The following is a 12,616-nucleotide window of genomic DNA, read 5'->3' on the forward strand; positions in this document are numbered from 1 at the left end:
AGGAATAGTACACTGTAGAAAATAGTTGTGCGCTGAAAAAGTGTACGTAAGTATTCGACTATGAAAAGAGCTTTATTTTTGTTCATCTACAGTTGCCATTCGGAAGAATACACAGACAGTATTTTTGTTGTTCTTAAAATAAAGCAATTTTTTGACAGCACTGATTTTACTATTTTGTGTGTTAAACCATTTCTGTGAGGCCTTTTCTATTTCTTATTTTTTTCTATTCTCTATTTTATAGTTGACTTTTGGGATGTTCTACAGTGTTTTTGTATCAAGACTTTTGATATAAGTTTTTAGTGGACACTTGAACGGATTTACTGAACTTAGAACAGAACCTGCTTTTGATCAAAACTGCATTCCTTTCTTTGTGTGAACAGGAGATTTGACTGTCTACCAGAAGTATGTGCTTCTTGAACTGTTCTTTCTTGCATTTTTTAAAGGAAAATACTTGATATTAACAGGTTCCCAGTGGTTGCACTAATTACCCTTCCATATATGGATGCTCCAACACCAGCTCAGTTCTGCAGTGAGGTAAAGTATTAATATTGGGTTGTGATTATTACTCAGGTATGTTGACTGTCATATAAAAGTCTTTAACATGAGATTATTTACTACAGCTGTTGGTTTAACTTAATATCATCTGTGCTTTTGAGAGAACTGTGTAAGGAGGTGAATCAAAACCTGTATATGCATTAAGACTGATCTGAGAATGGATATCCAAAGGAACAAAAGGACTTCAAAAAGAGAGAAAACAACACCCCCAACCCCCCACCCCCCTCTTGTGTTTACGATACCCTCTTCACCTCTGCTCTTCCTGCTTCCCCTCCTTCTGCTCAAAATAAGTTGGTTAAAAAGTTCATTAAGAATAAGGCATTATATATCATGTGTCTTGTGAACCTATTGTTCTTCACTCTTATGTTTGGTCTCATTTGAAAGGTCTCAGTGCGATTGTTAAATTGGTCTCAATTTCACAGTAATCACTTATATTATGGAAAAGATTAAGAACTTGGTAGAACTGTGTTCTGTTGAGAAGGAGGTGTGCCCTCCTTTTGGGTCTCTGAACGTGTTCCAGGCAGGTGTGACACTGGAGCACGGGAACCTAAACCCCAAAAGGTTTTTATAACTACATTTGGGATCTCTTTGTCTGGTCTGAGTATATAAGGAAAGTGACAAAACACAACAAGGCGTGATTCTGTAGCCAGATCGGCCCGTAGTGTGGTGTGTGTCCTGATACACTACACTATGTACTTTTTAAAGACCAGGTATACTGACATTTTAAAGTTTGTTTTATTTTGTTTTGTGTTATTTTTGTACTGCTGATCAGTTGTGCAAATGTTTATCAATTATACCAATTTGGAATCTATTCTTGCCTGGCAAAATAAACATTAATCTTGGTAAACTTATAATATTGTCTGAAATAACTTTTCTAGTAGGTTAGTGACTTCTGAGGTTTTCCGCATTGTTGGCGTGCTAGGGTGAGTCAGATCAACGGTCAATGGATGGAGCCAGGGGCACATTTTTGAGATCTTGACTTCTGGCCACCAAACTGGCTTAGCATGCTATTACTTAGAGAACGCATCAATAATTACTCTTTTTGAGTCTATCGAGGAGATGGCTGCATTAAGGTAAGCGATCTACGGGGTAGCCTCTGACTAAAACCTGGACTAGCCCAGATGTGTCTGTTCTGACCAAACAAGGTCTATAAACGACCCAGACTCCTAACGAACGATAAGTCGAAACTAGGAAATATTATAGTTAATTAATGATCCAAATTTAATCACAACTAGAGGGATCAGCAGTTACATTTAAATAAGTAACTAAAATCACGAAAGATTGGAGTCAGATAAAATTATGTATAAGGTCACACTGTAAAAAATATTACTTAAAAAAACGAAGAAATTGCTGGCAGAAAATTACCAGGTCATTTTGTGGTAAAATTACAGACGTTTCCTTCAATTTAAAAACAGAAAATTACGTAAATTTACAGTGCATTCTCCGTACCATTACTACTACTTCCGTTAATGGTTACTGTCATGATTCAGGGGTCTGAGGCGTGCGGATCCATTCGCAGACTTTTATTGAGCAAAGGCATGGTCAAAACTGGCAGGCGTCAAATCACAGCAAAAAGAAGTGTAAGAAGCAAGGCAACAACAAAATCCAAAAACAGGCAGAGGTCGGGTCAGGCAGCAAACAATCACAGTATCAAAAGACAGGCAGGGTCAAAATAAAAGAATCTATTACTCTGGAAACACTAGGAAAACTAGGAATGAAAATCCAATGACAAGCTAACAACACAACCTGCAGGTGAGGAGCCTGCTACAGCATTTGTGATCACAGATCAGCCAGAGGTAAGAGCTCCTTCTGCTGGCTTGGTGACATTAACGTGGTCGTTGTACATTACTGACACTCACACTTTGTCAGACCGATAAACCTTTTCTCTCTCCATTTAAAGGAGAGTGGATGTGGTGGCCCTTATTTGATCTTATTCGCTCAGTAGTTCGGAGAACAGGGTATCAGTATCGCACAGCGACCACGTTGAAAACTCCATTTCAGCTGAAGTCATAAAAACTTCCTTTTAAATAAACAAAGAGACACAGTTTGGAGTGATCACGTTGAGCGTGGAGTAGTTTTACGATTTATGAACATGCTTCAAAGATTTTATTTAATTTTGTTCGTGTCAAACAACTTTTAGAAGTCTTAGTTTGTTTGACACGTCATCACGTGACCACGTGATTAGTCCGAACGGAGTTTCTTTATTCATGTCAATGGGTGTTTGTATCGCCTTCAGCTGGAAATGGACTGTTTAACGTGGTCGTTGTACATTACTGACACTCTGTGTCAGACCGATAAACCTTTTTTTCTCTCCATTTAAAGGAGAGTGGATGTGGTGGCCATTATTTGATCTTATTCGCTCAGTAGTTCGGAGAACAGGGTATCAGCATCGCACAGCGACCACGTTGAAAACGCCATTTCAGCTGAAGTCATAAAAATGTCCTTTTAAATAAACAAAGAGACACAGTTTGGAGTGATCACGTTGAGCGTGGAGTAGTTTTACGATTTATGAACACGCTTCAAAGATTTTATTTAATTTTGTTCGTGTCAAACAACTTATAGAAGTCTTAGTTTGTTTGACACGTCATCACGTGACCACGTGATTAGTCCGAACGGAGTTTCTTTATTCATATCAATGGGTGTTTGTATCGCCTTCAGCTGGAAATGGACTGTTTACCGTGGTCGTTGTAACATAACTGACACTCTGTGTCAGACCGATAAACCTTTTCTCTCTCCATTTAAAGGAGAGTGGATGTGGTGGCACTTATTTGATCTTATTCGCTCAGTAGTTCGGAGAACAGGGTATCAGTATCGCTCAGCGACCACGTTGAAAACTCCATTTCAGCTGAAGTCATAAAAACTTCCTTTTAAATAAACAAAGAGACACAGTTTGGAGTGATCACGTTGAGCGTGGAGTAGTTTTACGATTTATGAACACGCTTCAAAGATTTTATTTAATTTTGTTCGTGTCAAAGAACTTTTAGAAGTCTTAGTTTGTTTGACACGTCATCACGTGACCACGTGATTAGTCCGAACGGAGTTTCTTTATTCATATCAATGGGTGTTTGTATCGCCTTCAGCTGGAAATGGACTGTTTACCGTGGTCGTTGTACATTACTGACACTCTGTGTCAGACCGATAAACCTTTTCTCTCTCTATTTAAAGGAGAGTGGATGTGGTGGCCCTTATTTCATCTTATTCGCTTAGTAGTTCGGAGAACAGGGTATCAGTATCGCACAGCGACCACGTTGAAAACTCCGATTCAGCTGCAGTCATAAAAACTCCCTTTTAATTAAACAAAGAGACACAGTTTGGAGTGATCACGTTGAGCGGAGTAGTTTTACGATTTATGAACACGCTTCAAAGATTTTATTTAATTTTGTTCGTGTTAAACAACTTATAGAAGTCTTAGTTTGTTTGACACGTCATCACGTGACCACGTGATTAGTCCGAACGGAGTTTCTTTATTCATGTCAATGGATGTTTTTATCGCCTTCAGCTGGAAATGGACTGTTTACCGTGGTCGTTGTACATTACTGACACTCTGTGTCAGACCGATAAACCTTTTCTCTCTCTATTTAAAGGAGAGTGGATGTGGTGGCCCTTATTTCATCTTATTCGCTTAGTAGTTCGGAGAACAGGGTATCAGTATCGCACAGCGACCACGTTGAAAACTCCGATTCAGCTGCAGTCATAAAAACTCCCTTTTAATTAAACAAAGAGACACAGTTTGGAGTGATCACGTTGAGCGTGGAGTAGTTTTACGATTTATGAACGCGCTTCAAAGATTTTAATTTTGTTTGTGTCAAACAACTTTTAGAAGTCTTAGTTTGTTTGACACGTCATCACGTGACCACGTGATTAGTCCGAACGGAGTTTCTTTATTCATGTCAATGGATGTTTTTATCGCCTTCAGCTGGAAATGGACTGTTTACCGTGGTCGCTGTACATTACTGACACTCTGTGTCAGACCGATAAACCTTTTTTTCTCTCCATTTAAAGGAGAGTGGATGTGGTGGCCCTTATTTAATCTTATTCGCTTAGTAGTTTGGAGAACAGGGTATCAGTATCGCACAGCGACCACGTTGAAAACTCCGATTCAGCTGAAGTCATAAAAACTCCCTTTTAAATAAACAAAGAGACACAGTTTGGAGTGATCACGTTGAGCGGAGAAGTTTTACGATTTATGAACACGCTTCAAAGATTTTATTTAATTTTGTTCGTGTCAAAGAACTTTTAGAAGTCTTAGTTTGTTTGACACGTCATCACGTGACCACGTGATTAGTCCGAACGGAGTTTCTTTATTCATATCAATGGGTGTTTGTATCGCCCTCAGCTGGAAATGGACTGTTTACCGTGGTCGTTGTACATTACTGACACTCTGTGTCAGACCGATAAACCTTTTTTTTCTCTCCATTTAAAGGAGAGTGGATGTGGTGGCCCTTATTTGATTTCATTCGCTTAGTACTTCGGAGAACAGGGTATCAGTATCGCACAGCGACCACGTTGAAAACTCCGATTCAGCTGCAGTCATAAAAACTCCCTTTTAATTAAACAAAGAGACACAGTTTGGAGTGATCACGTTGAGCGGAGTAGTTTTACGATTTATGAACACTCTTCGAAGATTTTATTTAATTTTGTTCGTGTCAAACAACTTATAGAAGTCTTAGTTTGTTTGACACGTCATCACGTGACCACGTGATTAGTCCGAACGGAGTTTCTTTATTCATGTCAATGGATGTTTTTTTATCGCCTTCAACTGGAAATGGACTGTTTACCGTGGTCGTTGTACATTACTAACACTCTGTGTCAGACTGATAAACCTTTTTTCTCTCTCCATTTAAAGGAGAGTGGATGTGGTGGCCATTATTTGATCTTATTCGCTTAGTAGTTCGGAGAACAGGGTATCAGTATCGCACAGCGACCACGTTGAAAACTCCGATTCAGCTGCAGTCATAAAAACTCCCTTTTAATTAAACAAAGAGACACAGTTTGGAGTGATCACGTTGAGCGTGGAGTAGTTTTACGATTTATGAACACGCTTCAAAGATTTTATTTAATTTTGTTCGTGTCAAAGAACTTTTAGAAGTCTTAGTTTGTTTGACACGTCATCGCGTGACCACGTGATTAGTCCGAACGGAGTTTCTTTATTCATGTCAATGGATGTTTTTTATCGCCTTCAGCTGGAAATGGACTGTTTAACGTGTTCGTTGTACATAACTGACACTCTGTGTCAGACCGATAAACCTTTTTTCTCTCCATTTAAAGGAGAGTGGATGTGGTGGCCCTTATTTGATTTCATTCGCTTAGTAGTTTGGAGAACAGGGTATCAGTATCGCACAGCGACCACGTTGAAAACTCCGATTCAGCTGAAGTCATAAAAACTCCCTTTTAAATAAACAAAGAGACACAGTTTGGAGTGATCAGGTTGAGCGTGGAGTAGTTTTACGATTTATGAACACGCTTCAAAGATGTTATTTAATTTTGTTCGTGTTAAACAACTTATAGAAGTCTTAGTTTGTTTGACACGTCATCACGTGACCACGTGACCACGTGATTAGTCCGAACGGAGTTTCTTTATTCATGTCAATGGATGTTTTTATCGCCTTCAGCTGGAAATGGACTGTTTAACGTGTTCGTTGTAAATTACTAACACTCTGTGTCAGACCGATAAACCTTTTCTCTCTCCATTTAAAGGAGAGTGGATGTGGTGGCCCTTATTTGATTTCATTCGCTTAGTAGTTCGGAGAACAGGGTATCAGTATCGCACAGCGACCACGTTGAAAACTCCGATTCAGCTGAAGTCATAAAAACTCCCTTTTAAATAAACAAAGAGACACAGTTTGGAGTGATCACGTTGAGCGTGGAGTAGTTTTACGATTTATGAACACGCTTCAAAGATTTTATTTAATTTTGTTCGTGTCAAACAACTTATAGAAGTCTTACTTTGTTTGACACGTCATCACGTGACCACGCGATTAGTCCGAACGGAGTTTCTTTATTCATGTCAATGGATGTTTTTATCGCCTTCAGCTGGAAATGGACTGTTTACCGTGGTCGTTGTACATTACTGACACTCTGTGTCAGACCGATAAACCTTTTTTTTATCTCCATTTAAAGGAGAGTGGATGTGGTGGCCATTATTTGATCTTATTCGCTTAGTAGTTCGGAGAACAGGGTAGCAGTTTCGCACAGCGACCACGTTGAAAACTCCATTTCAGCTAAAGTCATAAAAACTTCCTTTTAAATAAACAAAGAGACACAGTTTGGAGTGATCAGGTTGAGCGTGGAGTAGTTTTACGATTTATGAACACGCTTCAAAGATTTTATTTAATTTTGTTCATGTCAAACAACTTATAGAAGTCTTAGTTTGTTTGACACGTCATCACGTGACCACGTGATTAGTCCGAACGGAGTTTCTTTATTCATGTCAATGGATGTTTTTATCGCCTTCAGCTGGAAATGGACTGTTTACCGTGGTCGTTGTACATTACTGACACTCTGTGTCAGACGATAAACCTTTTTTTCTCTCCATTTAAAGGAGAGTGGATGTGGTGGCCATTATTTGATCTTATTCGCTTAGTAGTTCGGAGAACAGGGTATCAGTATCGCACAGCGACCACGTTGAAAACGCCATTTCAGCTGAAGTCATAAAAATGTCCTTTTAAATAAACAAAGAGACACAGTTTGGAGTGATCACGTTGAGCGTGGAGTAGTTTTACGATTTATGAACACGCTTCGAAGATTTTATTTAATTTTGTTCGTGTCAAACAACTTATAGAAGTCTTACTTTGTTTGACACGTCATCACGTGACCACGCGATTAGTCCGAACGGAGTTTCTTTATTCATGTCAATGGATCTTTTTTATCGCCTTCAGCTGGAAATGGACTGTTTACCGTGGTCGTTGTACATTACTGACACTCTGTGTCAGACCGATAAACCTTTTCTCTCTCCATTTAAAGGAGAGTGGATGTGGTGGCCCTTATTTGATCTTATTCGCTTAGTAGTTCGGAGAACAGGGTATCAGTATCGCACAGCGACCACGTTGAAAACTCCGATTCAGTTGAAGTCATAAAAACTCCCTTTTAAATAAACAAAGAGACACAATTTGCAGTGATCAGGTTGAGCGTGGAGTAGTTTTACGATTTATGAACACGCTTCAAAGATTTTATTTAATTTTGTTCGTGTTAAACAACTTATAGAAGTCTTAGTTTGTTTGACACGTCATCACGTGACCACGTGATTAGTCCGAACGGAGTTTCTTTATTCATGTCAATGGATGTTTTTATCGCCTTCAGCTGGAAATGGACTGTTTACCGTGGTCGTTGTACATTACTAACACTCTGTCTCAGACCAATAAACCTTTTCTCTCTCCATTTAAAGGAGAGTGGATGTGGTGGCCATTATTTGATCTTATTCGCTTAGTAGTTCGGAGAACAGGGTAGCAGTTTCGCACAGCGACCACGTTGAAAACGCCATTTCAGCTAAAGTCATAAAAACTTCCTTTTAAATAAACAAAGAGACACAGTTTGGAGTGATCAGGTTGAGCGTGGAGTAGTTTTACGATTTATGAACACGCTTCAAAGATTTTATTTAATTTTGTTCATGTCAAACAACTTATAGAAGTCTTATGTAACCAGGTATAACAGACCCATTGATAATATTTTAATAGAGTTCACTAAAAGGAAAAAAAGAGAGAGATTGTTTATTTTCTGTATCTTTATTTGTTCACATCGGCAGATTTTTTTAGTTTTCTTATCGCAATTGTATGCATCACACAGTTTACATATTCCCACGTGGGTGTAGGTAGCCTCAGCAGCCAATCAGAGGTTACGCAAGTCACGTTCAGCGTGTCGACACAGAGACGAGGCGCGGGTGCAGCTTCTTCCGGTTTTTTTTCAAAAATCATAGCGAGAGAGACGGGGGTAGCTGTGTGTTAGCAAGGAGTCAAAACCAGGACAAAATTTTGGAGGTTTGTCTAAAAGAAAAAGAGTCGGAGCACACTTCGGCGAAGATCCGGAGTCGTGTTATAGAACGGCAAGTCGTCGGCTAACCACTTGCCCTTTTGTCTGGGAAGTTGCCACGAGGTCCATCATCGTCGTGTTACACTTTGATATACCCGGAGCAACGGTGAGATATGCGCCATTTTAGCTGTTGCATTTTAGGTGCTATTATCCCTTGTTTTACGTGTGTTGAAGGGAAACAATGATATTAATGTAATAAGTAAACTGAAGTGCATTATGGTGCGACGTTTTGAATATATTTATAATGTGGTTATCAGTTTATGCTGATGTATGTTTATATAATAAGAAAGGGAAGTATTTAGTTCTTAATGCCAATTTAAATTTAAATTGTGATGAATGTAAAATGTTTTACTAGCACTATGCGATTTACTTGAATACATTCTTGTCGCTCAACTGAGTTTAAAGTAACTAGAGGGTAATTTTTTGTGCATTTCTCTTTCATGAATAGGCCTATAGTGTTAGAGTAAATGAAGCACATTTCTGTAATACCCCTAACCCTGAACTCAGAATGGGTACTGTTCTATTATTCGCATATGGTTTTGATATTGTTATGATAAATTATATTTTGAACGTTATTGGTTATTTATCATAAGATTGAAATACTGTTCATATGAACAGCAGGTAAATGTGTGAGCACTTTAATGTTAAGTTCTCAGAAATTATATACTTAAGACTGAATGTTGTACAACGGAAAGACAGAAGATTTGATATTTGAATAGAGACAAAGATTTATGTCAAAGTTACATGTAAAGGGTTGTGTTTTTTGACATTTTATATCCTGATTGATGCATCTGAGAATGAATGGTATTGAATGTAAATTTTCTGACCCGGTCTGCAGGTCAGGTTTTTTTGTAGGACGGATGTTGTCCAGAACCAACATCTCCAGTGATTCTGATGGCGAGCCAAGTCCACTGAGGAAAGTCCAGCACCGATTTCCCTATCCACCTGCACATAATACTTACCTTGCAAGTATCTTTGGAACAAGGTGAACTGCACAACCTCTACAGCAAATGCACTGGAACCAACTCTTTTATTTTTGTTTAAGGGCCCAACGGACATTCTTTTATTTTCTAGTGTGCACACTACTACTTTTATTTTTGTAACTTTTGGGGTTTATTTCACATTTTGTACAAACTGTCAAGTGTAAACAATATAAGAGTGGCTACTCAATTGTACTCTTGTGTCTGTCTCATTTTTGATGCTCAATACCGTGGCTCCTGTCGAATTTGGTATCTTCTGATTCTGGTCCAGGGTCTATTACTAGTAAAGGCTATTATTATACTGTAATTCACTTTTATATCGTTAAAATTGGTTACAGAAGTGGCGAGCCAGCCAGGAGCCAATTGATTTGAGCATCAATATTGGGATAATGACCAGTATGGATTTCATACAAGAATCTGGTGTCAAAATTCCAAACGCAGTTATTGTTAGTGGGATAACTCAGGAAGCTGAACAAGATGAACAAGTGATGGACTTTCTTAAACAGTATGGTAAAATCGATAGAGTCCTTTTGGTTGATGATTCACAGTCTGAGTTCTTTCAAAACCTGATCGTTGAGTATTCTAGTGGTTCAGCTATAGAAAGTTTAGAACCTCACTTACCGTACACGTGCACGACACAAGGAGCTCCCTGTTCTCTATGAAGTCAAGACACTCAGTAGCACGTGACGCTACCAAGGTTGGAAGTAATGCTACTAAGACATACTTAGCTGAGCTCAAACGATTAGCTAAGATGAGCGGGAAGGACTATAGTGAGGTGTTGAAAGAAATGATGTCTCAGATCGGGGAAGATGTTGAGGCCTTGCAACACATGGCTGAAGGTTCCTCCCCCACACGGGTTGAGACCACTGTTTTATCCCCGCCTGCTCAGGAAGAGCCACAGCTTCACACCTCATTTTCCGACGATACACCGAGCAACAATGTTGCCACTGGTCATGTCACCCTCACTAATGCAAAGAGAGCACCGTCCTTTTCATTAAGTGATGTGAACCCACCTGACGTTCAGAAGGTCGTGGTTGAGCATATCGTACGGAGGCAGGACTCTGTCCAGCACATGCAAACCCAGGTGAGACTCCGCACCTTCTCAGGAAAGACTCCCACACCTAACCATGAAACGGATTATGACACATGGCGAACACATATTGAGTTGCTTCAAAATGATCTTAGTATGTCTCCCCTGCAAATATCCAGAAAGATCCTTGAAAACTTGCTCCCTCCAGCAGCTGATGTAGTTAAAGGTCTGCGGCCTGAGTCCCCACCTGCAGCCTATTTACAGCTCTTAGACTCAGCTTTTGGTACGGTGGAAGATGGAGAGGAGCTTTTTGCTCAATTCCTGAACACCCTCCAAGACTCAGGCGAGAAACCGTCCACTTACCTTCATCGTCTCCAGCTAGTCTTAAACCGAGCCACAAAGAGAGGGGGAGTTGCACACGGAGAAGTGGACAAACATCTCCTTAAACAATTCTGCAGGGGGTGTTGGGATAACACCTTGCTCAGCACTTTGCAACTAGAGCAAAAGAAGAGTAGCCCACCCAAGTTCTCAGACCTCTTGGTAATGATTCGTTCTGAAGAAGACAGACAGCAAGCAAAGTCCAGTCGCATGAAAAAACATATTGGCATCACGAAACAAAAGGCTCAGGTGCAGTTTCATGGTGCATATGTTGGTGAACCAGAGGAGAAGAGTGTGAGTAGCATCAGTGCTATTGAGGATCTGAGGAGGCAGGTGGCATGCCTGCAAAACCAACTAACTACATTTATGTCACAGAAAAAGACAAAAGGAGCTAACAGTAAGGGATCTGCAGGGAAGCCTCAGAGCAAAATGTCAAATCCAGACGACACAGATACAGGCATGCAAAGACACGCCAAAAAGAAACAGACATACAAACCCAAGCCCTGGTACTGTTTTAATTGTGGCGAAGATGGGCACATTGCCCCCTCTTGCAACGACCCTGCCAATCCCCGTCTAGTAGCAGAAAAGAAGAGGCAGCTAGAAAAGAAACAGCACCAGTGGGAAACACAAAATGGTTCAAACACGTCTTTAAACGACTAACAGTTCCTGTTGTGGGACAAACAGGGGCTGAGGAGAGTCAACAGTGTCCCTCCGATATAAACAATGAGGACAAAACTCCTGTTAAGAAGGACAAAATCAATAGACCAGCGCACAACATTAAAGCTCAAGCGTGTTCTAGCCTACAATATTCAAAGCAGGACCCACTGTTTAGACTCCCCAACCAGCTGGTTGGTGTCAAGAGCACAGCTCAAGTGACTGTAAGAGGGGAGGAGGTCAACTGTCTTCTTGACTCAGGCTCGCAAGTTACCACCATACCTGAGTCATTTTACAAGCAACACCTCTCAGAACAGACGATTAAACCCCTTCATGACCTCTTGGAAGTGGAAGGTGCAAATGGCCAGCTAGTGCCTTATTTTGGCTATGTAGAAATGACCATAACCTTTCCAAAAGACTTCATAGGAATTCCAATAGACATAAACACGCTTGCCCTGGTTGTTCCTGACACTTCACAATCTCTTATGCTCATAGGTACCAATACCTTAGATGTGCTGTTTGACATTTACTCAGAGACTGACACAACCAACCGCCTGCCCCTTCCACATGGCTACAAAGTAGTTTTCAAGGTCATTGAGCTAAGACGGAAACAGGCCAGCAACGACCACCAGGGGGTAATGAAGATGCAAGGCAAGATGCCCCAAGTCATCCCAGCCAGGGAAACTGTAGTGGTGGAGGGAGTCGCCCTTGTCAGTGGCTTCCAGGATGGGAAATCCGTTGTCGTTGAGTACCCATCGTCCTCCCCCTTGCCAGGTGGCCTACTAGTAAAAACTGGTCTGGTTGATTTCCCTCAGCTACGGCCCCATAAGCTGCCGGTTGTCATAAGCAATGAATCTGACCATGACATTGTCATTCCTGCAAAGTGCATCATTGCAGAAATTTGTGCACATCAAACCATTCTACTAAAAGAGCATAGTGTAATTAATCAGTCACAAAACTCCTCTGAGACTCAGTCATCCCAAGGACCCACTTT

This window comes from Puntigrus tetrazona, chromosome 7 (assembly GCF_018831695.1).
Source record: "Puntigrus tetrazona isolate hp1 chromosome 7, ASM1883169v1, whole genome shotgun sequence".
Taxonomy (NCBI): domain Eukaryota; kingdom Metazoa; phylum Chordata; class Actinopteri; order Cypriniformes; family Cyprinidae; genus Puntigrus; species Puntigrus tetrazona.